This window comes from Podarcis muralis, chromosome 13 (assembly GCF_964188315.1).
Source record: "Podarcis muralis chromosome 13, rPodMur119.hap1.1, whole genome shotgun sequence".
In the NCBI taxonomy this organism is placed as follows: Eukaryota; Metazoa; Chordata; class Lepidosauria; order Squamata; family Lacertidae; genus Podarcis; species Podarcis muralis.
In genome coordinates, this window is record NC_135667.1 from 23872132 (window position 1) to 23877610 (window position 5479).

At 39.8% G+C, this 5479-nt stretch overlaps 1 long non-coding RNA gene across 2 annotated transcripts; it reads right to left on the minus strand.

The window, feature by feature from the left end:
- Positions 1-1195: 1195 nt before the first annotated feature.
- LOC144325106 (uncharacterized) lies at positions 1196-4507 on the minus strand. Of its 2 annotated transcripts, XR_013390396.1 has the most exons (5): positions 4401-4507; positions 3886-3991; positions 2880-2994; positions 1840-1896; positions 1196-1302 (listed from the first exon to the last, which is right to left on the minus strand). It is a non-coding gene; the product is annotated as an uncharacterized LOC144325106 (long non-coding RNA). The 2 variants fall into 2 exon arrangements; XR_013390395.1 differs by lacking the exon at positions 3886-3991.
- Positions 4508-5479: the final 972 nt, after the last annotated feature.

Sequence of the window (5479 nt, forward strand, 5' to 3'; positions counted from 1 at the left end):
TGACAACATAACCAAGTCAAGGCCAAGAATGGCTGCTTTGCAATGACACAGCATTTGTTGTACAGAACAAATCAAACTAGACACATAGTTCTGGGGCATGCACAAAGTTCCAGCAGACCCAAGTTATTCCCCACCCCCACCTCCCGGCACATAGGACGGCAAAAAGAAGAAAGTCATTTTGTGGTGGTGGCCCAAAGGGCCATAATAAATGTGATAATGTGTATTCCTATAAATCCTTGAGTGCGCTTCTAATAGAGAAGTTATGGTAATATGTTGCTTTATGAAACTGATGATTTTGCAAGTTGCTGTCCCTATTGGGGCAGAAGTAGAACTAATATGTCAATCACAAAGGTACAGCTCATAAGCTAGAACATAAGTTGATACATGGTGCAAATGGCTACACGTAACAGAGGTTCCCAACATGCATACTAACACAATGTAAAGATCACAGGGAGAATCAAAGCTTTGTTAGCAATGCTTATTGAGCATGTGTATTAAACATGAAATGAGGTAATGATGTGCATGATTGGTGAAAATTGAAATCCTGTGTTTGAAATATTATAAATACCACCACCCAGACCCTTGGGCGGGGTTGCAGTTTTGCGAAAAGATTTGACTGTAATCAGTTGCATTGCAATAAACAACCATAAACTGCTAACTCCTCTTGTCTCTGAGTTTTATTGGCGTAACTCAAAAGATAAGCCATTTTTGGCTTACAACAATTTGGATTTGCAAGTTGAAACCTTAAAGATTTTTACAAGTCATTTCCTTGCATACTGATGGGAGGGCATTCATTCATTTGCTGCAGAGATTTAGGGAATGTGAGGAGCATTTTGGCCAAAACTCAAAATGAAATTAAATTCAAAATGAAATGAAAAATTACTTAATAATGTTATTTTTAAGAGGGCAGCTTTTTTTATATAATTGAGCCTGGATGGGGCTTTATCTTTATTTTGCCCCTGAGGCTTTGAAAAGTACATATATTTTTAAACAGGCAAGTTTTAAAAGGAGGTGCATTTTCCCCAAGGTCAATGGTCACACCTGTTCCTGCTGAAGCCTTTCTGTTACTGTTTTGTGGGTTCACTCCTAACTTCTGAAATAAACCCTAAAGAACTCCCTCCAATTTTCCACCTGCCTATACAGGGACAAATTGGGCCCCCACCCCACCCATTCTACCAAGCATATGCTTACCTCCAAATAAGAAAGAAAACATGACAATGAACGATACAAGAGCTATAATGGCTACTAAAAGTAATCTACAGCATACAAAGCCGCAAGCCGAACAATCTGAGTAAGTGTTTTCTGGAAAAAGAAATGACAAAGAATGAAATAGGCCTGAATTAAATCATTTTAGGCTTTGTTTTTGGCATTCCAATCCTATATTAAATTCAGTGTGCATGATGGCAGGAGCCCTACATGCTATCTAGCCATAGTGTTTAAAAACAATGAACAACGTCAGACCACCTCATATGCCATCCGAAGGAGACTGGAAATCCAGAAATGTGTGGATTTTGGAGAGAACTCCTGGCCCAATTCTAACATTGGTCTGGGAAGATTGTCTCAGCTGTATCTGCTTCTGAATCATTGCCTGCTTGCCCCCAGCCCCCTTCCCAAGCACAACAATTCCTCTGCCTTTTTTTGAGGACTAATCCTCCTTTCCCTATACACTTCCTTCTAATGGTATTTTCTTTTCAAATCTGAATGGAAGTTTGCATGCACAGCCTTGCTTTAGCTTTAATCACTATACAGCAGTGCTGGTTTTCAGTGCTTTAAAGCGTAAATGTAAATACATAAATATCCAGAAGCACATCATTCGATTAACTCAAGCAGGAATCTCACCTGGTATTATTCTTTTGCTTTCTTTACCGTCTCTACTCTGTGAATTCTTACGTTTCTCTGGAAAAGGAACACAGAAAGGCAATGTATGTTTATGGGTGAAATGGGCTCTGTGTTTTCCATGACAAATACAAGATAAGAAGATGGCTATTATTATGCTATATTTTTAGGAGGGTGAGTCATATCTGAGAATCCTGGTAGTCTAAATGCAGAAGAGCAAAGGGAGGCACATTTCTCCCAAAGTGGTAGAGAAAAGACAGGTTGGCCGTCCTATTCCTTCCCTCAGCCTTTGCCCAACCTGCCTCAAAATAGCCAAGGATGAGGGTTGTTTAGATGCATAGGCACAAGCCCTCATTCCACCTGGACTTGGCATTTGTAAAGCTGAAGGGAACAAACAGGCCTGTAGTTTGGTTGTCTTCATCATGGAGCAGAAGCGAGAGAGGCAATTCAGTCTGGGGGATATGTGGACTGTAGGTGTAAAGGAGAGGAAATAAGGCAAAGTGAGACTGAGCCATAAAGCTCCTTGAGGGAGAATCAGAAACAAATACCAAACAGGGAGCATCAGATACTTATTTTTAAATGGAACTGAGTGGGAGCTTACAATATTTTGCAAAACTGAGTCCTTGGAGGTATTGATACATTTTATTCATTGATACATTTTAAAAACCATAGAAACAATGGATGACACAAATACACCTAAAACAAAAGTGTTTCCTTATTTTCATGAAATATTTCATATTCATTCATTTTGCTGCACAGGTTCAGCCAAATTTGAGAAGCATTTTGACGAAGCTCGCAATGCAACATGAACGCAAGGGACAAGATATTTGCGAGGGGAGTCATTTTGGCAAACCAATAAATGAACTGGAATAGGAATTCCTATCCCACCCACTCACCCCGGCTTCAGAAAGTCTTTTTTAAAAGAAAAAAGAAAAAGAAGACAAGATTTAAAAGAAGATGCAATTTCCCCATGGTGAATACTTCTGCATTCTCCCTCTGAAACATTGAGCAAATCGCACTCTTTTTACCACACACATATTTACCTTTAATTAAATGAATTAATGTGGCAATGAAAGTAAGGACAGCTGTGATGGTTACCATACACAGCTTCTGTCCAGGAAACAGAGACCCAAGCAAAGCAATATGAGGTAGAGCTTTCTGTAAAACAGAAATGACAAAGAAGGTAGTAAATGAACTACACCTTTTTAGGCTTCATTGCCCCATATTTTCAGTGTATCCTACATTTTGATATGGTGCAGTTAACACGGTACAATGGCTTGACCCAAGCAGAAGCAAATGTCTTTGCTGAGGACTTAGCATGCTCAACCCAATAGATTTTACGATGTCTCACATTATGGTACATTGCATGGTTAAGTATATGGACTGTGGCTAAGGGCAAACTCCTTTCTCAAGCTCACTTTCTCTTCGTGACTCATTTCTCATTTCTCCAATTTTCCATTTGGCCAGTTTTCTCATCAGTTTGTTTTGGACAGCTGGAGATATATAGATAGATAATCAGCACAGTAATTTGTGCCGATTCTTGTGCATTTTTCCTAATACAACCATTTTTCTTACAAACGTTGGCCTAATATAATCTATTTCTGTACATTAGGTAAAGGTAAAGGTACCCCTGACTGTTAGGTCCAGTTGCGGACGACTCTGGGGTTGCAGCGCTTATTTCGCTTTACTGGCTGAGGGAGCCGGCATACAGGTCATGTGGCCAGCAAAACTAAGGTGCTTCTGGTGAACCAGAGCAGTGCACAGAAATGCTGTTTACCTTCCTGCCGGAGTGGTACCTACAGTATTTATCTACTTGCACTTGACGTGCTTTCAAACTGCTAGGTGGGCAGGAGCTGGGACCGAACAATGGGAGCTCACCCTGTCGCATGGATTCGAACCGCCAACCTTCTGATCGGCAAGCCCGATCCTAGGCTCTGTGGTTTAGACCACAGCACCACCCACGTCCCTTTGTACATTAATCTCACTAATAGAAATATTTTTGTATTTACTTTCCCTAATATATGTTTTAATATGCAATGTGTAACTTACATTATTTAAAGATTAGCCACAAATGATTAGTCACAATATAGATCTACCCTGAACTTTCTTCAGAAAAGCTGCATTTTGATGTTTTTTCCCTCAGACCAGCTTCAAACTGAAATGAGAAAAAGAATGACATAGCTGCATTTTAAGGCAGTGATGAGTATACAACCAGAGTATGTAACCATAACCACCATTTAACAATTTTCCCAGTAGAATTATAATACAATCTATTACCTTGTCAAGTGCTAAAAATGTACCTTGCATTTTTTATGCAGGGTGTTCTTATTGATACCATGGTTTTTTGAGTCCCAGAAACTACCAGGAGGGCGAAAGTTCAATCAGTGACACAATTTAATATCCAAGGGTGTGTGAACAAACTTGCATATAATGGTGGGAGACAAAGAAACAGGTCATAATCCAAATTATTTCATGAACTGCTCACCGTCCACCCCCCTCTTTTAAATGATATATCACCCATTTTCATATTATCTGGAGAGAGAAAAGCAACATGAAAAATGTACCTTCTCTGGAGCATTAGAAGTAATCCCAATGATGCAGAAACTGTTCAGTCCTCAACTATTGAAATGAGAATTGCATTCAACACGCATGTTGTTGTGGCACAAATGAAAGTGAGATTAGAGAAAGCACAAAGTACACCGTAACTTGAACATTGACCAGGAAAACTTAAGGATTAATTATTAATCATCCAGCTATTGTACACAGATCTTTGTTTGCAAGAACACCCTCTTGACACACATGAAACTGGCTTGTATATGAGAAAATATGCTAGCAGAAACCACCTGTCATTATGATGAGTGGCTTGTGATCAAACAGAGAGCTTTTGGGCCCGTGTGCACATTTCCAAATTGCAGACACTGTGCTATGGCTCTCCAATGTTGCAGCAGATGTTGCAGGGGTCCCGTTTTCTAAGGATTGGAACTGCCTCTGCAACTTTCCAGATGTGTTGTCTTCATGTCACATTGTACTCAGTATTTTATCAAGTACATTAGGACATTGATAACTTGTTTATTTTATTGATTAGGAGTACTATTATATGGAGAGCTGGAAAAAGAGATGTACCATAACTTTCAATTTTCTCACCGCAACACTACAAATGTAGAAGGCACTATTACTCCAAGGCTCTCTTAACACTTCCTCACCTGTCAGGAAAACACTGCCCCTGACTGACCGAGCCTGAGGCATGAATGCTTTCTTGTGCCCTCAGAGACTGCCTGCATTGTGTAGATGCAGGCAACCAGCCCAGGACAAGGAAACCCATGAAGTAGAAGCCAGGACAGCATCAAAGAACATTCTAATGTTCTAATGTTTATATCTCAGTTAGCATTTTTGTACACATTATTTGGCTGGAGAACCTCATGGCAAAATTCTCACATTGTTTCAGAAAGGATTAATTTGGTAGGTTCGCCTTTAAATGTGAACTGAATTCTTCCCACAATCCTAGGCAGGAATCACTAGGCCAGGGGGCTCCATGGCTTGCCTCTTCCACGCACCTTCTGCTTTCCCCTCATTATGTTCCCCATTCTAATAATAATAATAATAATAATAATAATAATAATAATAATAATATTTATACCCCGCC